At 43.1% G+C, this 22995-nt stretch overlaps 1 protein-coding gene across 5 annotated transcripts in view; it reads right to left on the minus strand.

Annotated features, from left to right (window-relative positions):
• Positions 1–22995, minus strand: part of LOC120871593 — a 277052-nt gene that overhangs the window by 83142 nt on the left and 170915 nt on the right. The gene's annotated exons all lie outside the window — the stretch shown is intronic.

Genomic DNA, 22995 nt, shown 5'->3' on the forward strand with positions numbered 1-22995 from the left:
GAATTCTGGAGTGGGTTGCAATTTCCTTCTCCAGAGGATCTTCCCAACCCAGGGATTGAGCAGACGTCTCCTGCAATGGCAGGTGGATTCTTTACCACTGTGCCACCTGAGAAGCCCAGTAGCCTAACATAAACACCAATAACTGTTGGTACTGGAGTGACAGCTTAGTGTCCTGTTGCTGCCACAGCCAGAGTAAAGGCTTAAGGTACATTAAAAGGCAGTTAAGGGAGCACAGGCCAAGCACACAGGAGTTTCAGGGCAGTGAAATGATACTACAATGATAGATACAGGTCATGATGCATTGGCCAAAACCTACAGAATGTACAACAAGATTAAGCCAAAATGGAAACTCTGGGTGATAGGTTCACTGATTATAACAAACGTCCCACTCTGGTGGGGATATAGATGGTGGGAAGGCTGTGTGTAGGAAGGAGGGGAGCAAGGAATCTAGGGGAATCCTCTGTACTTTTTGCTCTTTTGCTATGACACTAAAACTACTCTAAAAAATAAAACTTTTTTTTTTTTAATGAAGGAAGGTTGAAATGGAACAGGTAGGATCTGAGATCTGAGTAAGTGAGCTACACTTTCATTTATATGCTGAGCATTCATTTACTGAAAACCTACCTGGGCCAGGCATGGTGTCCAATGTGGATGTGCAGAAGGCATCAAGTGTAGGGGGCTGGGGTGCAGACAGATGTTCACACATTCACAAATAAATAAGTGGGGTTACTGGAGAGAGTGGCAAGCACTATGGAGAACATAATAGGGTGATGGTGGCAGAGAATGGTGACCAGGTCGGGTGTCACCTCCCTGTCACTTCAGAGAGGGCCTCTGAAGAGGTGATATTGGAGCAAAGACCCAGGTGATGAAAAACAGTTGGCCATACAAGAGCTGCTTCCCAGGTGGTGCCAGTGGTAAAGAAAACCTGCCTGCCAATGCAGGAGACGAAGAGATGTGGGTTGGGTCCCTGGGTAGGGAAGATCCCCTGGAGAAGGAAATGGCAACCCACTCCAGTATTCTTGCCCGGAAAATTCCATGGACAGAGGAGCCTGGCGGGCTACAAAGAGGCTGCAAAGAGTCGGACACAGCTGAGCGACCGAGCACACACATGCAAGAGCTAGGAAGAGGATGGCAGGCAGTGAGGGTGGCAGAAGGAAAAGTCCTGAGATCAGAGCGAGCCTGGAACGCCCCAGGGACACATGGGATGAAGGAAGGGGAGCCCTGAGTAATTCCTGAGCCAGGGGCTGAGAGCAGTGACCTTGCTCCCAGGGCAACCTCAGGGCGGGCTGGGCACCCTACTGGATCTGAGCTGGATCTAGGGGATTGGATGATGCACCCTCTAAGACCGGAAGGCCACCGAAAAACTTCATTTCCAATCTTGGGCACAATGGCTTCCCACACAGGCAAAGAATCTGAATTCACACTATTTGTGAAAGAAACACCACATGGTGCTTGCCCTGTTTTAAAGCCTTGGATGACAAAAATGTAAAGCCATATCCCATGAGCTGGGTACCATTTGAGAAAGGACACTGTCGCAGACAGGATGCAGTAAGTGTCACGTTCCAAGCAAGATAATAATGCTGGCTTTTCACATTTGTTTGTTTTTTTCACTTGGGGAAGTGAGGTAGAAAGGACGATAAGGGGCCTAATTAAGAATGTGCAAGGGAAAAAAAAAACTCATTTAAAAGTAAATTCTACATACAACACTGTAGCTCTAAGTCTGCCTATGGACCAAGACTAGCAAGTAATGTGTAGAAATGAAAACGTTTTTGTCTGGGTGTAAGCATTAGGAGTGACTGGGTTTTGTTTTGTTTTGTTTTGCTTTTTCATTTTTGCAAAAAAATTTTTTGATACTCTCACACCATCATTCTAATTTAAAGTAAAAAAAAAAAAAAAAAGTTTAAACACACTCTGGAAAATCCAAATCTCTCCCGGAGATGAAATTGCAGCAAGGAGACCATTTCACAGCTTGCCTTAATTTTGTTTCATTCTTCTATACCCGAAGGAGGTTGTTCATCACTACCTGGCTACAGAATTGAATAGGTGTGAAATCCAAGCTGATAGCAATACATCACTCCCTATTGAACTTCAAAGCTGAGGCCAAACTGCCTATAAAAATAGTTTTCATACCGGGCCTTAATCTCTTTCATACATTTTGCCTCTTTTTCATTTTTTTAAAGTTTTACCATCCCTGGGGTGAAGTTAAATATAGTGATAGTTAAGCAGTGCATGGCCCCCAAAAACCAGAGTTCTCAATGTGTTAGTTTGAGTTCATCACGAGTCCAAGCCTGAATCTTATCAGAAAACTTTATCAGAGCTATTGCTAACAGGGTTCTAATGAATAAAAAAGAACACGAAAACCACAAAGGGGGCTTCTAACCATGAACGTGTGAACAGGATCTATCAACTACCTATTAAGAGCGTATAACTGAACTGTATTAGAATGTATTGCTTCAATTTCCACTCTCTACAGACCTTAAAGCCACGTGACAAAGAATCTAGAAAGAGCCTGGTGTGAAAGGGTCCTAGTCGCAAAACCCCCCCTTTTGTAAATAACAGTCTCTGTTGAAGTTGTTGCTGTTGTTGTTGTTGCTCAGTTGTGCCTAACTCTTTGCGACCCCATGGACTGCAACACGCCAGGCTCCCCTGTCCTTCACTATCTCTCGGAGTTTGCTCAAATTCATGTCCACTGGGTCAGTGAGGTTAGAGGGTTCCATTTACTACCAAGTTCTTGATATTATTTGTTTTTATCATGAACGAGAATAAAGTTACAGAATATGAGCTTTCGTATGCAGAAGTCCAGATTTCTACATACAAAAGAAGAAACAGGTTGTAAAGAATAATACTGACAATAATAATAGTAACAAGAACACATTTATGCCCTGTTTATGATGTGCCAGGAGCTTCTCTGAGCATTTCTGTGTTCATGTCTTCTTATGAGGACATTTTGAGGCAGCAGCCATCATCTTTTTTCAGTTGAGGAAACTGAAGCGCAGAGAGGCTAAGCAACTTGCCCAAGACTACACAATTACCAAACAGAAGAGATAACAGTACAAGCCCATGCAATATGGTCTAAGGATTCTTAGACTCAATATCCAATTACCTTCCTGATCACTGATTTTGCTTCTGTTCCTATTTGCTTCTTGATACTTTCTATGTGTTGCTTGCCTTACAACGTATGAGATGTTTTTGTACATCTATCCCGTCTACCTCACTGAATGTGACAGAAATAAACTGAGCAGAAATCATGTCTTCATTTCACCAAGGAGAAGAATAACACCCAGAGAGGTTAAATGAAGTTGTAGTCGTACTGAGAAGCTTCTGATCCATGTATTCAGCTTCTGATCCACCCCTGATTCACCTCAGCACCACAAGATGTGGGCATGAAATCAATGTTATAATTAGGTTAGAAGGAAATAAATCTCCCTTTTCCTGGTTGGATGTGTAGAAAAGAAGTAGGAAGGCCCCTAAATAAATTATACTGACTTCCAACTGAGAAAAGGAGGGAGAAAAAAGGACACTTTCTCCCACCGTCATCATCCATTTCCAGATGAAATCCAAGATGGCGGCGGCTGCGAACACGCTCACCCTTTCACTGGTCAGTTGCAAAGGGTCAGGAGAAAAGGGCTGAGAAGGAGGATTTGGAGACAGCCTTTATGGAGTGAGTAATGACCGTGTAGAGTGGGCAACTCCCCCAGGAAGCAGAGAAAGTTGTAACCCTGAGCATATTTGAGGAAGAGGGAGACAGGCACTTATAGGAAATAAATGATGTGTTCTCAGGGCGGGAGACAGGCTCATATGAATTGCAGAGACCTCTGCTTTCTGCAGATGCTGCTTTTAAACAGTGGGCAGGGTCTGGAACTAAAATGTCGGGAAAAGAGACCGGCTCGGGGTGATGGCCCCTTCTTTTTGAGTCAGTGTTCACTCCCTTGAAAGCATTGCCATTTGGGCAGAGATGAGCCCAAAACACTTGAGGTAAAACTCCCTTCTCCACCTGCCTGTTCTGTTTCTGCAGCGTCTTCGCCCCGTGATTTTCACAGTAATGCAAATCCGATGCTGTTTTCCCTTATGTGTCATCTCTTTCTAGTTTCTTCACCCTTTCGCTTGCTGTAAAAAGCAGCTGATCTCCACCCACACCTGGAATGATGTCTCTCTCCTCTGTCTTGTAACTCCAAGAGTCTCCATGTTGTCACCACTTCTAAAAAAGAAAATAAAATCCTTCCTCTGTTTCCCTGGGCAAATTGGAGTGTTTTCTCCTCCAACCCCTCCCAGCCCAGCACCTTATAACATCCCTGATCTAGAGTATGTATGTTATCATATGGCATCCGTTTGTTAGTCTGTCTCCCCCACTAGATTGAAAAATCAGATGACAGAAAACCAGGCATAGTGCCGTGAAGACGACAGACTTGGGATTTCCCTGGTCCAGTGGTTAAGAGTCTGCCTTCCAATGCAGGGGACATGGGTGTGATCCCTGGATGGAAAACTAAGATCCCACGTGCTGTACCACAGCTAGAGAGAAGCACTCGTGAGGCAGTGGAGACCCATTGCAGCTATTAATAAAATTAAATTAACTAATTAATTAATACAAAAAAATGTTAAACGTTAAAAAGGGCACAGACACTGTGGCCAGACCAACCATCTGACCTCAAGCAAGTTCCTCCATTTCTCTAAGCCTTGATTTCCTCATCTATACCATGGGCATAAAAATAGTGCTTACCCTATGGAATCATTGTGAAAATCAAGTGAGATCATGTATTTTAGTGAGAAGCATTTAGCATAACACCTCACGGTAATTATCATCCATTTATCTTTGAACCCCATTTGTAGTGCGGTGAAAGCCATAGAAATATTTAATAGATATCAGACAAATACTTAATACTTAAATAAATACATAATAATGCTTAATAAATATTAAGGCCTTCTCTGGTGGCTCAGCGGTAAAGAGTCTGCCTGCGATAAAGGAGATGCAGGAGACCCAGGTTCGATCCCTGAGTTGGAAAGATGCCCTGGAGAAGGAAATGGCAACCCAGTCCTGTATGCTGGCCTGGAAAATCCCACGCACAGAGGAGCCTGGTGGGCTATAGGCCATGGCGTCACAAAGAGTCAGCCATGACTGAAGCGACTGAGCACAAGCACAATAAATATTAAATACATTTTAATATTAAAAAATACTAAGTATAATCATTGGGGGCTTTTATTTTAGCAGAAAGTCTTTTGGAATCCAATTGAAGCTTATGGAAAAACCGTACAGAGAATTGTTTTAAGAGCATCAATTCTCTGGACAAAGCAAGAGACCCCAGGAGCCCTGGTAGCCCATGAACAGCTTTCATCTCAGCTCTGCTATTACTAGAAAATATCTCTTTTTAATGTTAACCTCTTTGGGAAATTCTACAATAGCTCCTTGGGAATCACCTTGTCCAGTTCTGTGCAGACAGTCAGTAGAGTATCCAGTGAAATATACTAGAGGAGCAGAAATCGTCAGGGTGGTGGTGGTCCTGAGAAAAACTGAAAAACAAAAGGGGCAAAAATCCAAGGAAGATCAAAGCTGGGTGCTCATGGTTTATGACTGGATGGCCCACAACACATGGAATTATAATGAACAACAATAGAGGAGAGATTATAATTGCACATAAGGAAGAATTAGGTAACCCCAGTGACAGCACAGAGCCATCCATACAATAAAGTATATGTCTGTTGTTTGAGAATGTTGATTACAAAGCAGTTAAAGAATATATTCCTTGACTTTGGGGGATTTATAATCCCACATGAAAGACAGTACCAACAGACCAAAAGGGCTATAAAAGATAGGATATTTCTTGGGAAGAATAATGGCCTAAGAGTTTGAAGTCCTGGGTTGAAATCCTGCTGTGTAACCTTGGAGAACTGACTTAACCTCTCTGAGCTGCAATTCCTCTATTAAAGTCTCCAATGAAAAGTCATATCATGTAAGGCAACAAGCCTACTTAGCACAGAAACTTATTTAAAATTGTTGTAGTTTAGTTGCTAAGTCGTGTCCAGTTCTGTGACCCCATGGACTGCAGCACTCCACTGTCCTCCACTATCTTCCAGAGTTTGCTCCAATTCATGTCCGTTGAATCAGTGATACTATCTAACCATCTCATCCTCTGCCATCCCCTTCTCCTTTTGCCTTCAATCTTTTCCAGCATCAGCATCTTTTTACTTTATTTCCCAGCATCAGGGTCTTTTTATTTTAAGTAGACGTCCAATAAATGTTTCCACTATTGTGAATTGTGGAATTGGGTTTGATCCCTGGATTGGGAAGATCCCCTGGAGAAGGAAAGGGCAGCCCACTCCAGTACTCTTGCCTGGAAAATTCCACAGACTGAGGAGCCTGGTAGGCTACAGTCCATGAGGTCTAAAAGAGTTGGACACGACTGACCGACTTCACTTCATTGTGAGTTGTGGCTATTATTGATAAAGCACCCTGGTGGTTCAGACAGTAAAGAATCTGCCTGCAATGCAGGAGAGGCGGGAGACCTGGGTTCAATCCCTGGGTTGGGAAGATTCTCTGGAGAAGGGAACGGCTACCTGCTCCAATATTTTTGCCTGGAGAATTCCCATGGACAGAGGAACCTCGTGGGCTACAGTCCATGGCGTCACAAATAGTCAGATATGACTGAGTGACTAACACACACACACACTAAAAATGATGCTTGGCTCATAGCCAGGAGGGTTAAAACACCCCAATGGGCTTTGGTGAAAAGGTGTGCTATTTCCATCCTTGGAAAAGTCTTGGAAAAGATAGGAAACATCTACTCTGGATAGTTTAGAGAATGGTAGAGGCACTGGAATTCATGGAACCCTTGAAAACCAAAAACCCTTAGACTTCAGGTTACAAATCTCTGCATTAAACTTTCATCCCATTAAAGATAAAGACTGGACCACTGAACCTGCCCCATGCCCCAGTCTAGATTAGGCACCCCATTTTATACCATATGGAGCAAAATGGAGACAGAATTCTGTCTCACGTCTCCTGAAAGCCGTCAGCTTCTGTGCAAAGAGGCCACATGGCAACCTCAGGTTTTTTCACTGGGATGTTTCCTTGTACCTCTTCCTTGTACCTCCCACCACTGGTGAAAATTTCTTATTGTGAAATAAGAAGTTGATACCACACGCTAGACTCCAGGTCCTCAAGAATGCAAAATTGACAAGCTGGTCTTATTCCCCATCACATCCCCAACATCTTGCCCCACTTGCCACATAGCATGCTCTCTGTCACGTATTAGTTGAATTAATTAAGTGATCACTGGATGGAGCTTCCTGCTGTGGGTTTCTAGGCTCCCATTCCAACCATCTGACCAGAATTAAGAACATGAACTTAATCCCAAGCAGAGGTTTTCATACAGCAAAACATGTTGGCAGAAAACCCACCAGGCCAACACTTTAGCTCCCTGGTGTAGCTCCTCAGTCTCACGGATCACACGTGTTTTGCATATGGAACCCCCATTGACGTAACTGGGAATTTCACGGATGGGACAAATGAAGAGGCAAGACAGCAATAGATGTTTGCAGCACGAAGCTGTCAAGAAGAGATGCTGTGTGACCAGGAGACCAGAGAGCATGCCCCCACCATGAAGGGCAGAGAGCATGCGGACTGAGCGGTGGTCACTGGCCAGCCTTCTAGAATGCACGGAGGGCTGAGAGCTTGCTCTGCCTCCTTGGCCCCATGACATCGGAAGCTTGGGTGGCTTCCATAACAGCAGCCTGGTCACCCCCTCCCCTTTCCACCCTGCGGCCCCCTTCCTCAGCCCCGGCCCCTCCACTTCCCTCCCAGCGGTCCCCAGACAAAAACAAAAGACCCATTACGGAGTTATTAGCTGCGTCTCGCATATCCCGTGGAGAGAGACAACTGCCAAGCCCACTTCGACTTAAAATGTTTAACAGATCTACCCACATCTAATTTCTGTCACTGTGTTTACAGTACAAGGAACCCAGAGAAGAAAGCCGTGGAGAAAAGTACTAGGGTTGGGGTTGTTGAGGGGTGGGGGGAGGGACAGAGGAGGGGGGCCAAAAAATAAATGCCAAACGCCTTCAAAGGCGACATTCCTCCCTGTGGTTTGCAAACACTTCCTCTCTCCCCAGCCATCCTGTAATCACGCTCCAGCGTTCACCAGAGGAGTGTTTACATCCAACACCATTACCGGCAGGGGAGACAGGCGAAATTAAGGCCTCTGGTCTCTGTTCTCCGAGGCCCCATTATCTCTTTCCTTCCCTTACCTCCTTTCATCAAACGCCTCCAATATATGAAGGGGTAAAAGCCTTTAATGGGATTTTGAAGATCTTAAAAGCCAGGCGGTTTGTTTAAAAAGGAAAAAGACCAAGAGGAGTGGAACACAGCTTGGGATCCCTGGGTCCACTTTTTGAAAAAGGGAGCAAACTTTGTTCTCTTTCTCTCTCTCTTTTTTTTGCCCCACGTCTGCCAAATCGAGTGTTGGGTTTGAGGTTTGTCTTGGATGGACAAGCAGACCACACAGAGCTGCCAGTGGAAAGCCCCCTTTCGAGTGAGGCTGAGAATTGCCATCCACAGCACTTCCCGGGGCCTGGCACGTTCCCTCCACTTCTCCCTCTCTCCCTCTCCCTCTCTCGGAGCTGGGTCCAACGCCCAATCTGGCACCAACATCCCAACCGTGGTTAGCCAAGCCTAATGGTGGCGGAGGAAACAAGATAAAGGGGAGACAATGGTCAAAGTCAGAGGAAATATTGCATGTTGGCAAGTTTGAAAGGACAGATTTGGGTTTCTTCATTCCCCCAAGGCTGGGAAAACCCCAGTCCTACGTTGCCACAGAGTTTAGTTAGGAGCGAGGCTGGGTTTTCCAAAGAAATCATTCTGTTTGGTGTTCTCTTTCCATTTCTCTGGGCCAGTTACGCTTCGCTGAATCAGCACTGGACAGCTCGGGGGTTTGTTGAGCCATAGTTGTCTTGGGGAGCCATGAGGGGGTGAAGTGTGATTTATGAGTTACATTGGATTTGAATGAGACTCTGTGTTGTCTCATTCACAACTGGGCAGGGTTGAAGACATTGTTGGTTGGCGTTGTACTATCAGAGTGGAATATTGGCATGGAATTTTGTATTGCCGTCTATGTTACACATGATATGATTTCAGAAAACACGTTGGTGTGCAATGCTGTGTTCACTTAGGGGTGTTAAGTTGGACTATGATGGACCACTGGACTGTGGCGTCATGTTAGGAAAGCCATGTCATGAGACCATCAAGCATTGGTTTAGTTCATCAACACAACTGACTGTCCCAGTGAAAAAACCTGAGGTTGCCACATGGCCTCTTTGCACAGAAGCTGACGGCTTTCAGGAGACGTGAGACAGATTTCTGTCTCCTGAAATCCCAACAGGGACCCCAAGGTCACCACAGCCCAGTGACCCAAACTGTCCATCGGCTGAACACCAACTGCAAATGCTCGGGACTCCTCTACAAAGTCCAATGGGGTCTTTCATTACCACCCTCCCTGGTTTCCTTCACTACAAGCCACTCCTCTAACCACATGGAGCTTCCAGCCAAGAGCTTCTCCAATCCTGCCTCTTCCTTCGTGCACTTGGAAAACGTCTTCTAAACTCCCTCAAACTTGGGGCAGCGGTGATTCAGCCATGAGAGCTGGAGGTGACTGAATGTGACCTCTTCCTTCTTTCACAAGAACTCTTGTCTCTGATCATCAGCAGACAGTTTCCTCCCTCATCCAAAGTGACTGGCAGCAGAGCACCTTATTCTGAGCAGTTGGACGTTTCCAACCTGGTTTTTATAATGGAACCAAGTTGTTCCACCTCCAAAGAGGAGAGCACCCATCACAAGAGCAGCTCGCATAAATGGGCCGCTCCTAGTGGGCCAGATGCTGAGCTAAGCACTGCACAGGCCTCTTCTCTCTACATCCTCTTTAAAGCCCCCGGGCAGGAAGTATTGCTCACTTTGTTTGGTGGATTCATTCAACAAATATTTTCAGAACAACTACTGTTTCAGGCAGTATTCTTGGACCTAGGGATACAGCAGCGAACAAGAGTGGAAAATCTTCGCTAGCCTGTAGATTCTGATCTAGTGGCAGGGAAAGGTGAGTCTCAGAGAAGTTAAGACAGTTGCACAAAGTCACACAGCTGTGAAGAGCAGAGCTCAGACTCTGCCACAGAATCGCCTGACTCCAAAGCCGTGATTCAGAAAACAAAAACCAAACACTAAGCAGAGTTCCCTGTGCTCTACAACAGGGCCTTGTTGGTCATCCATTTTAAATAGAGCAATGTACACACGTCCATCCCAAACTTCCTACCTAAACTCTCCCCCAAATCTTCCCCCTCCCCGACCCCAAGAACCATAAGTTCTTTCTCTAAGTCTGTGAGTCTGTGTGGCAGCTTGGATGGGAGGGAGTTTGGAGGAGAATGGATACATGTATATATATGACCGAGTTCCTTTGCTTGTTTATCTGAAATGATCACAGCATTGTTAATCAGCCATACTTCAATTCAAAATTAAAAGTTTAGTACAAAAGAAAAAAAATTAAGCTATTGAAGGCTAAAAAAAAAATTTTTTTAATCAAAACCAAAACATACACACAGCCATAATTATACCAACTACCTGTCCTTCCTTTATAAAAGGCACTCGTGTCCTTTCAGGATATACTGACTTATTTTGGTTTTCTGGTTTTTGTTTTCAATATCAGTGACTCTGCCTCAGATGCCTGCTGCTTGCCATCAGATGTAAACACAAATAGTCCTGCAGGCTCAAATACATTTATGGAGGGATGGGGGTTGTGAAGCCAGAAAGGGCTGATGGAGGGAATGAGATAGAGGTTCCATCCCTGGTTAGGTGAGAGCTGGCATGTCTGAGATTCCAGAGTCATTGCCAGCATGAGAGAAGGAATAAGGGTGAAATCCTGGCTGGTAGAGTCCAATCCCAAGCCAGAGAGAGCTGTCATCATGGAAAACACAGTACTTTATGTTTTAAACTGGGAACAGTTTGCAAAGGGCTTCCCTCCCTCCTAGGATTGCAGAAGAGAAGGATGGGTTATACAAAGAGCAAGCCAAGCTTAAGAGACCAAGGTCCAAGTCCTCGTGGCACATTTTCTGGAGCTTAGGTTGGTCATTTTGCCTCTCCGAGACTCAGTTTCTTCATCTATTACATGGGAATGTTCTTAACACCTAAGTGACAGAGCTGTGATAAGGAGTGTTAAATGAGAATACTTACGGAAAGTACTTTGCGCATTATAAAGAGCTACATGACTACTAGATAATCCACCAGCCTGGCAGGGGCCAACCCTCATATTTCATAATTACAAAATTACAAGGCTGGGAACATTGACAAGAGACTCAAGGTCTTCAAGCTGGAGAAGAAGGTTAAGTCAAGATTGTCGAAGAGAGACTTCCCTGGTGGTCCAGTGGTTAAGAATCTGCCTTCCAATGCAGGGGATATAGTTTCGATTCCTGGTAGATCTGAGATGCCAATGGGGCAACTAAGCCTGCATACCACAACTAGAAACCTCGTGCACCACTAGAGAAACTCAGACCCAACACAGCCAAAATTTTAAAATAAATAAATTTTTTTTAATTTTTAAAAATTAATAAGTTATGATTTTTTTAAAAAAGATTGTAGGAGAAAGAAAATGAGGCTCACATTGACATATCTGATATATGGTAAGTCCTGTGTTTGACATGATATCATTTGGGGTAACCATACTATCCTTATTTTATGAATAAATAAATAAATGTTCAGGGAGGCAAAGCAATGTTCCCATTATCACCAGACCAAAAAGAAAATAATAATAATAATGAAAGTATTGGTTTTCAAATTTAGAATTGTCAAAATCCCAATGTTTTTTTGTTTTGAACCACCAAAAAACTCACTAAAACCTAGATTTTTCCCCCACTTTGTCACCTCGTTTGTGCAAACTACTCCCTAAAAAACAACTTACTCAACTGGATTTACATTTAAAGGCCTAACCTGTCTTCATTACCTGTCTCCTCAAAATAAACAGACCCCCAGGCCTCAGTCAGGCCATTTACAGAAGCCCCTACATGGACTTAGTCATCTCTGTCTGAGTGGCTGCCCGGAGTCAGGCAATGGACAAAGTGACCCCCTCCTGACCCTCCCTTTCTTGCCATCTCCTTGCTTTTCTTCATATATGGGGGGTTTCCAGGGGCTCTGCAGGGGGTTATGAAGATGAGGCACCTCCTGCGGTACCCCGGTTCTGTAGTCCAGCCCCTCTAGGGAAGGGATGGCATACTCGACAGGACATGACATGATGGCGTACTCGATGGTGTATTCCTGTGTGTGTTGTTTGGACTCCATCTTCAAATTCTGACTCTGTTTTCCACTCCTCCACTGATTGAAAAGGCTCTTATGAGCAGAGCTTGCTTCTCTCAGACTGTCTCCAGACCCATAGATTCCTGCCTTCAGTCTCAAGACCCTCCCCTCCTCCACTGAGAAGGTGAGTGACCCTCGGCAGATCATGCAACAGCCCCTGCCTCGAAACACACGGCCCCACCCTCCACCCAGCTGCCCAAGTCTGCAAAGCCATCTCGAAGCTCCCGTCCCTCTCTCTTCAGATCTAAGTCCTACCAACCCAACCTCCACAACAGTTCTCAAGTCCATTGGCTTCTCTCCATTCTCACTGGCTTTCACCATCTCCATCTTGCCCTGGGCTTTGGTATCACTGCTTTCACTCTGCCTTCACCCCTTCTCCTCACTGCAGACAGAGCATGCCTTTTAAATATGCAAATCCATCCATTGTGCCCCTACCTCCCTTCCAAAAATCTTTCCATGGCTCCCTAAGGCTATAAATTTTTTTCAGATTTCTCTTATTGGAGGACAACTGCTGTACAATGCTGTGAGTCTCTGTCATACAATGAAATGAATCAGCGATGTGTATACATATAGCCCTCTTCTCCAACCTCTCTCTCGCCCTCCCCCAGCCCACCCCTCTGGGTCCTCAACACAGAGCGCCAAGCTGAGCTCCCTGTGCCACACAGCAGGTTCCCACTAGCTGTTTCACACGTGGCAGTACACCTATGTCAATCCTGCTCTCCCAGTTTTTCTCAACCCCCCTTCCCCAACTGTGTCCATGTGTCCATTCTCTCTATCTGCATCTCTATCCCTCCCTGCAAACAGACTCATCTGCACCATCTTTCTAGATTTCATACATATGCATTAATATCCAGCATTTGTTTTCCTCTTTCTTATTTACTTCACTCCATATGACAGACATACCATCTGAGCCACCAAGGAAGTCCATAAGTCCATCCACGTCACTATAAATGACCCAATTTCATTCCTTTTGTGGCTGAGTAATATTCTGTTCTATATATGTACCACATCTTATTTATCCATTCATCTGTTGATAGACATTTAGGTTGCTTCCAATTTCCGGCTACTGTAAACAGTGCTGCAATGAACACTGGGGTACATGTGTCTTTTTGAATTATGGTTTTCTCATGAGAGCTGGACTGTGAAGAAAGCTGAGCACTGAAGAATTGATGCTTTTGAACTGTGGTGTTGGAGAAGACTCTTGAGAGTCTGTTGGACTGCAAGGGGATCCAACCAGTCCATTCTAAAGGAGATCAGTCCTGGGTGTTCACTGAAAGGACTGATGCTAAAGCTAAAACTCCAGTACTTTGGCCACCTCATGCGAAAGTTGACTCATTGGAAAAGACTTTGATGCTGGGAGGGATTGGGGGCAGGAGGATAAGGGGACAACAGAGGATGAGATGGCTGGATGGCATCACTGACTCGATGGACATGAGTTCGAGTGAAATCCGGGAGTTGGTGATGGACAGGGAGGCCTGGCGTGCTGCGACTCATGGGGTTGCAAAGAGTTGGACACGACTGAGCGACTGAACTGAACTGAGCGTGGCCTCTACTGCCATGAATTAACTGGCCAAAGTGAGGGACCACGTCAGCTCTACCCTCCAGTTTCCTACCAGCCTTATGACCTTGGCCAGATGGTTCACCTTGTCTATGCTTTGGTTTTGCAGTCTGCACCTGTGGCTCAGGGTTGTTGTCACGATGAAATCAGTTAATAAAGAAAAGCTACTTGGAAAAGTGTCTGGTGAACAGTAAAGACTTATTAAATTACACTTATTTTATTATCTTCACCATCATTATTACTATTCTTCTTCTTCTTCTTCTTTTTTTGGCTACCCAGGTGGCTTATGGAACTTGCTCGACCAGGGGTGGAACCTGCACGCCCTGCAGTGGGAGTGTAGAGTCTTAGCCACTGGACCACCAGGGAAGCCCACTTACTCACCCCTTACATTCTATGCACCAGCCATTCTTAACTTCTTTGTTTTTTTAATTCAATATAAAGGCAATGATTTATGCATAAAGATGGTCATCACAGTGATGTTTATCATAAAGTTGTTCTAAAGCTAAATATCCATCAATTAAAAATGCTTAAGTAAAATCATAGTATAATCATGTATTTCAAAAACATTTTAAATTATGACGCTAATGAATATTTAATGACAGGAGAAAATGCTTATGATGTGACAGTACATGAAAAATGACTTAAAATTGTATGTACAGCATTATCTCAACCTGATGGAAATAAATCAAAATGTTTGCCAATGGTGATCTCTCTGTTAGGGAGATCTCTTAGATTATAGCTGATTTTTTTTTCTTCCTACTTTGCCTATTTTCCAAATTTTATAGAGTCAGTATGTATACCTTTCATATAAGAGAGAAGGGGAGACAGAAAGGGAAACTTGCTTCCTTCTGTTTTTTGCTTCAAATGTAAATATCCTGGTATTAAAAACTCACTTCTTGGAAATTTCCTGGCAGTCCAGCGGCTAGGACTCTGAGCTTTCGCTGCCAGGGCTCAGGTTCTCTCTCTGGTCTGGGAACTAAGATCCCATAAGCTGCACAGCATGGCCAGAAAATAAATAAATAAAAATTAAAACAAAACAAAACAAAAAATTCACTCCCAAGTCACACACACACAATTGCCACCAAGTCCCATCCCACCTCCCAATTCATGAAAACAATATTTCAATTCTGGTCTTTACTGAAAACTTGAAGAAAAAACGATTTCCCCCCACAAGCTAAAATAATTCACTAGACTCCTCTCCTAGAATAAAGAAATCTTGAAGTTAGGGGGAAATATCACAGTCTGCTCCAGTTTAGAATGAAATCCAAAACAGATTTGGTCACAGGGCACAAACACACATTAAACTTTCTAAAATGGAGGCAAACAAATCATTTTAATCCTAAGATTATCCCTATTCTTATAAATTATTACCTGATCAACACACTGCATCTCTCAGGAACTCAGACATCCCTTAATGTGTTGCTTAGAAGAGTGGAGGGAAGTGGTATATGTGTGTATATCTTCTTCTTCAGGTCAACCAGATGTTCTGAGATGCATGCATTGTGTCCATGAAATGCTGAGTTGACCAGATGTCTGAACATCAAACATACATACATACATACATACATACATACATACATGCATGCGTATATACATGCATACATACATACATATATACATACATACATATTTATTTATTTATTTATTTATTTGTGAGTGTGTGTGTGTGTGTGTAACAAGCAGAAAAAGAGAGAAAAACAAAAGAGCAAAGTTCACCAACAATTTTTTTTCCTTTTCAAAGCAAACTTTGATAACTCTCTGTCCCAATAAGTTATGGCTTCCTCTCAGCCGGCTTCTTTGGTGGGAATGGCAGGTTCCCATGCCAACTGGAATGGGGGGAGGGGGAGGGTATAAGAGCCATTTGATGGTTTGTCAAGATATGCACTCCAGCACCTCATTCTTCTAAAAATGTTTTTAAATGAAAAGGCTTTGCCGCTTAGACAAAAAGAGGAACTAATATTCTTGCAGAGAAGCAAAGAAATTCGTACTAAAGAACACAGGATAACATTACTAATATATCATTATGAACCCCTAATGAATGAAAATATTATTCACATTTTCCTGTGATTTTATGCTTGGTTATGAAGCATTTCAAGGGGAGAGAATGAAAGAGACAAACACTGTGGCCAGCATTGTTACTTTGACGTTACAAATAACTGTATTTACGATGGTATTATACAGTTCATATATTTCCCTCTAATACTGCCAATAAAAAGATGGCATTTTCCCAGCATCTGCTCTCTGCTCATGTTTTATGTCTTACTTTCCTCAAGGGTCTGTGGGCTCTTAAGCAAAAGAGCTAATTTTTCACAGTATTAGAGGGGAGGGAAAGTTGGCTTTCTCTCTTTCTACACTAAACTGCTCTTTTCCTATTAGTCTTCACAAGGCAAAATGTTGTTCCTTAAAAAAAAAAAAAAAGTCACACACACATGTACATTAGAGCTTGCATTGTTACAGAGTTCTTCCTACCTACCCAGCACCTGGGTTTTATACATATCACTTCAGTTGACCTTCAGGACAAGCTTCTGAGCCAAGTACTCTGAGGGTACCCCTTTTAGGGATGAAGAGATGGAGATTCTTTGAGAGTAAGTTCCCCCAAAGACACTCAGAATGAGCCAGGACTCAGGTCCCTCAAAGTCAATGCCCTGAAGACGATGGGATGTTATGGAGAGAGCAGCATGGAAACATACTGATTACCAAATGTAAAAGGTAGCCAGTGGGAATTTCCTGTATGACTCAGGGAACTCAGACTGGTGCTCTATAACAACCTAGAGGGGTGGGATGGGGAGGGAGGTTCAAGACCGAGGGGACATGGGTATGCCTGTGGCTGATTTATGTTGACATTTGAAGAAACCAACACAATATTGTAAGGCAATTATCCTCCAATTAAAAATAAGTAAATTTAATATTTTCTGGAAAGTCAGTGCTCTGGTGACACTCTTGCTTTTCTGTCCCTTTGTTTTCTCTCACTGTTAAGATTTTCATATATTATAATGGATAAGTATTCTAATCGGCAGCAGAGAACTCAGTCTCACAAAGCCTTTAACAAGACACTTACTCTTTTTTTTCCTCTATTTTTGGTTGTTTATTCACTGACTTTATATTTTTATATTTCTTTATTTTGTAACTAATTTTTGTTGGAGTATGGTAGCTTTATACATTTGAATCAGTTCTGATGAGATGGATGAGACTGGAGCCAATTATACAGAGTGAAGTAAGCCAGAAAGAAAAACACCAATACAATATACTAACACATATATATGGAATTTAGAAAGATGGCAATGATGACCCTGTATGCAGGACAGCAAAAAAGACACAGATGTGTATAACGGACTTTTGGACTCAGTGGGAGAGGGAGAGGGCGAGATGACTTGGGAGAATGGTATTGAAACATGTATAATATCATGTAAGAATCGAATTGCCAGTCTATGTACGATGCAGGATATGGCACGCTTGGGGCTGGTACGCGGGGATGACCCAGAGAGATGTTGTGGGGAGGGGGGTGGGAGGGGGGTTCAGGTTTGGGAACGCATGTACACCTGTGGTGGATTCATGTCAATGTATGGCAAAACCAATACAGAATTGTAAAGTAAAATAAAAAAATAAATAAATTTAAAAATAAAAAAAATAAAATAAATTAAAAAAATTAAAAAATATATATAGTATTGGTTTCTACTGTACAGCAAAGTGAATCAGCTAGACGCTTACATCTAGCCCCTCTTTTTTGGATTTTCTTCCCATTTAGGTCACCACAAAGCACTGAGTAGGCTCAGTGCTGCTACAGTAGGCTCTCATTAGTTATTTTATACCTAGTGCTGATGGTGTATATATGTAAATCCCAATCTCCCAGTCCATTCCACCTCTCCTCTCCCCCTTGTTAGCCATACATTTGTTCTCTATGTCTGAGGCACATAGTCTTTTTCAATGGGATGCAAAGGCCAGCTAACTTCCATCAGTAATACTTCTTGGTATCTTCTTCCACAGATCCAGCTGTATGAACTTGAATAAGTAACTTAACCCTCCTGGACATCAGTTTTCCTATAAGAGAGAAATATCACAGCCCAGTATCGACACAGAATGTGAGCTTAAGAAATACGATGTGCTTACTCATTATCAGAGACAGGCAAATCCAAACCATAGTGAGGTACCATCTCACCCTGACCAGCATGTTGATGTATGGCAAAACCAATACAATATTGTAAAGTAACTAGCCTCCAATTAAAATAAATAAATTTATATTTTAAAAAATCTGCAAACAATATACGCTGGAGGGGGTGCAGACAAAGGGAACCCTCTTACACTATTGATGCGAATGCAAACTAGTGCAGCCACTATGGAGAACAGTGTGGAGATTCCTTAAAAAACTGAAAAAAGAACTGCCATACAACCCAGCAATCCCACTGCAGGGCATACACACTGAGGAAACCAGAACTGAAAGAGACATGTGTACCCCAATGTTCATTGCAGCACTGTTTACAATAGCCAGGACATGGAAGCAACCTAGATGTCCATTGGCAGACAATGGATAAGAAAGCTGTGGTACATATACACAATGGAATATCACTCAGCTATCAAAAAGGAACGCATTTGAATCAGTTCTAATGAGGTGGATGAAACTGGAGCCTATTATACAGAGTGAAGTAAGTCAGAAAGAAAAACACCAATACAGTATATTAATGCATATATATGGAATTTAGAAAGATGGTAATGATGACCTTATATGTGAGACAGCAAAAGAGACACAGATATAAAAAACAGACTTTTGTTGGACTCTCTGTGAGAAGGCGAGGGTGGGATGATTTGAGAGAATAGCACTGAAACATGTACATTACCATATGTGAAATAGATCGCCAGTCCAGGTTCGATGCATGAAACAGGGCACTCAAAGCCAGTTCAGTGGGACAACCCTGAAGGATGGGATGGGGAGGGAGGTGGGAAGGGGGTTCAGGATGGGGACATATGTACACCCATGGCTGATTCATGTCAATGTAAAAACCACTACAAGATTGTAATTAGCCTCCAATTAAAATAAATAAATTAAAATAAAAATTTTTAAAGAAATATGATGAGCTATACTATGCTTAGTCGCTCAGTCATGTCCAACTCTTTGAGACCCCATGGACTGTAGCCCACCAGGCTCCTCTGTCCATGGGGATCCTCCAGGCAAGAATACTGGAGTGGGTTGCCATTCCCTTCTCCAGGGGATCTTTACAACCCAGGAATCCAATCAAGGTCTCCTGCATTACAGGTGGATTCTTTACCAGCTGAGCTTCCAGGGAAGCCCAAGAAATATGATACATTAATTTAAATAATATTCACTCAGCCCTTCTTAGGTGACTGACAAGATATCAGGTGCTGAGGCAATAGCCATGAAAAGAATATAACCCCTGCTCTCTAGATGCATACACCCTGGTGCAAGAGATAAACATGCAAAGAGACCAATACTATTGCCTATGATTGGTTCTTTGATGTAAGTACCGAATTATCTTTGAGTTTCTGGCCAGCATCCAAAGCACTAACAGACAAAATAATTTCAAAGTTATCCAGAAATATTTCATCACAGATACTCCCTTCTAAAACAAAACAGGGACTTCTCTGGCAGTCCAGTGGTTAAAATTCCATGCTTCCCCTGCAGGGGGTGGCGAGGGTTCAATCCCTGGTTTAGGAACAAAGAGTCCCACATGCCATGTGGTGTGGCCAAAAAATAATAAAAATTTAAAAACAAAACCAAAAAAAGAAAAAACATTTGTAGAAATCCACAGGGCTTCTACCGGGCAATTGAAGGTATAAACTGTGGATAGGAGTCAAACATGCTTTTGGACTATCACAGCAATGAACAGAGGTTATGATATCAACAAATGACTACTCCTGTCAATCAATATCTTTGTTTATAACTACATACCTGCGCCAATCAGCAAACTAAAATGTGAGAGAACTCACAACATGACAGCCAGCCAGTAAGAAAAAAAAAAAGTATTTCTAAGTACTCAGCAAGACTAGACTCTTCAAAATATCCTCAGACCCTCTCTATTTTCAAGTCTCCATGAATCCATCAGTAACTTAAAACAGTTTCTCAGCCTGGGCACTCTTAACATTCTGGATAATTCTTCATTCTGGGGGATGCTCTGTGCACTATAGAATATTTAGAAGCATCCATGACTTATATCCACCAGATCCAAACACCCCCTCCATGATGACAACTAATAACATCCCTGGGGACTTCCCTAGTAGTCCAGTGGCTAGGACGTTATGCTCCCAATACATGGGGCCCAGATTGGATCCCCCGTCTGGGAAGTATCAATAAATCCCACATGCCACAAGGAAGACTGAAGATCCTGTGTGCCACAACTAAGACCCTGAGCAGCCAAATAAATATTAAAAAAATAATAATAACATTTCCAGAAATTTCCAAACATCCCCAGGCCAAAGAGTGTCCCCAAACCACCCACCAGTTGACAGCCATTGGTCTAAGACTAAAGGCACCTCTATATTTTGGAGCAGTTAAGATCCACTTAGAATCTAGCTTAGCCTGGCCTGGTCCCTTCTAAGATATCTTTCTTTCTTCAAGTCAGGAATTTGGAAACAAGCCATCAAATGTTTCATTCATTCATTCATTCATTCACTTGCCTATTCACTCCCTCCTCCCTCCACTGGTAGAGTGTGGTAGCCATTTGGAGGCATGGCCCAGGCCCAGAACACTAAACCCATTAAAGACATCCAAGAAAATACCATCCAGGACATGATCTGAACAACCAAAGCCCACCAGCACACTTGAGGTCTAAACTTGACCCTGGCCTATCTCTTGAGCCTGTGACTTTTTGCTAAGACTCAATTTCATCACCTGTAAAATGGACTTGATGTATGTCTCCCAAACATCAATCCTTTGGATGCTACCTTCAAAAGTTTTGCAGCTTCAGCATCTCTATAATCATTTGCTTAATATATTTTTTCTTAAATCTTTGTTTATTCTCCCAAGGAAATTGCACACCACTCTTCTATACATATATCCAGTATCAGCTCCATAAATGAAAGGCAGGTCTGTATAGTCAAAGCTTTTTCCCAGTAGTCATGTATGGATGTGAGAGGTGGACCATAAAGGCTGAAAACTGAAAAACTGAGGCTCTCGAACTGTGGTGCTGGATAAGACTCCTGAAGAAATCTTGGACCGCAAGGAGATCAAACCAGTCAATCTTAAGGGAAATCAACGCTGAATATTCATTGGAAGGACTGATACTGAAGCTGAAGCTCCAATACTTTGTCCACCTGATGCAAAGAGCTGACTCACTGGAAAAGACCCTGATGCTGGGAAAGATTGAAGGTGGGAGGAGAAGGGGCTGACAGAGGATGAGATGGTTGGCTGGCATCACAAACTCAATGGACATGAGTTTGAGCAGACTCTGGGAGATGGTGAGGGACAGGAAAGCCTGGCGTGCTGCAATCCATGGGGTTGCAAAGAGTCAGACACAACTTAGTGACTGAACAACAACAACCATCTTAAAAAAAATAAACACGGGGAAAGCAAAACAAGGCTATTGTATTCCAGCTACACACTGTTGTCAGTGGGAGCTTCTAAGCATATCAGAACTGATTTCCAAGCTACTGGGGATTAACTGCATCTTTTCATGTGTTCTCAATTGCACCCAGGCAGGTAGGAAAGAAATGCTTGGGGGCTGCCCCAGCTAGCATAAGTGGCTACAAAAGAAGTATGTTGCAAGGAAGTGCAAATGATTGGAACTGGGGTAAAAAAGTTCTGCAAGTAAAGCAGAGAAGCCAAGATTGGGGGGCAGGGGGGCGAGCTGAAGAAATGGAAGAAGGTGTCAGGAGTGAAGAAGGGGTGACTTCGCAAATTTGCCCTCTGGCATCAGGATCCTTGGCGAGCTCAGCACTTTTGAGGTTCAAGTTTGTTTATTCTTGGCAAAATGCAACCGCCTGTTTCTAAGAGCAAAGTCTTTAAAAGGCTTATAAAATCTACTCAAAAGGCTTTCTGGACATCAAATAGCTCATAAAAAGGAACATTTTGATGAGTTAAGTGTAAATGAATCAGAAACATACGGATTCCATTTTGCCTAATCTGCTCGTGGATTTAGAAACGAAGGGGAAAACTGCTCCAAGCCAAATTCTTCAGGGGCTTTGTAGACCCCCGAAAACTTTGAAAGCCTTTGGCAACGTTAAGCAAATCCCATACAGAACTCTGCCTTGCCCACCTGAACTTTGGTCTTCAAGAAAGGCCCCGGATGGAAGATCCGTTCTGAGGAAGAAAGGGACGAAAAGAGGTAAACAGAGCCCATTTACTACATGCTCAGAACTCTGCACTTACCAGCTGCCATAGGCTGAACCCCTCCAGGAAGGGGACACACTTTATGTCCCCAGAGAGAGAGGAGGCCACAGAGGATAGTGACACCAAGGAGACGGGGTGCTCATCCCAGCTCCTGGAAGTGCCAGCTTTGTCCATCTGGCCAAGTTAAAGTAGTGTCCCTAAGTCTCAGTGCCCCCATCTGTAAAATGGAGCTGAAAGGGGCATGTAGGTAAAACTGTGAGGGTTATATTTTCAAATTATGGAACATTTCATCCAGTGCTCAGCACATAAGTACTTGATCAAGACTGACCATCATGGGACTTCCCTGGTGGTCCAGTGGTTAGATTTTGCTTTCCAATGCAGGGGGTGTGGGTTTGATCCCTGGTCAGGGAGCTAAGCTCCCACATGCCTCATGGCCAATAAAAAAAACAAAACATAAAACAGAGGCAATACTATCATGAATTCAATAAAGAATTTAAAAATGGATTTCAAATGATGGCTTAGCTGGTAAAGAATCAGCCTGCAGTGCAGGAGACCTGCGTTCAATCCCCAGGTTGGGGAGATCCCCTGGAGAAGAGAATGCCAACCCACTCCAGTATTCTTGACTGGAGAATCTTAAATCTTAAAATAAATAAATAAATAAAAGACTGGCCATCATTATAATACACAAACACTGTAGAGTGGGCATGGATATTATTCCCATTTTAAAGACCAAGAAACTGGGTCCAAGAATGATTCATTCATCCCAGGTCCCAAATCCATTAAAATAGTAGACTCATAATTTAGCATAGCGCCTCATAATTCCAAAACCAGAGGTTTTGT

The sequence above is a fragment of the Oryx dammah genome, unplaced genomic scaffold (assembly GCF_014754425.2).
Source record: "Oryx dammah isolate SB20612 unplaced genomic scaffold, SCBI_Odam_1.1 HiC_scaffold_12, whole genome shotgun sequence".
Taxonomy (NCBI): domain Eukaryota; kingdom Metazoa; phylum Chordata; class Mammalia; order Artiodactyla; family Bovidae; genus Oryx; species Oryx dammah.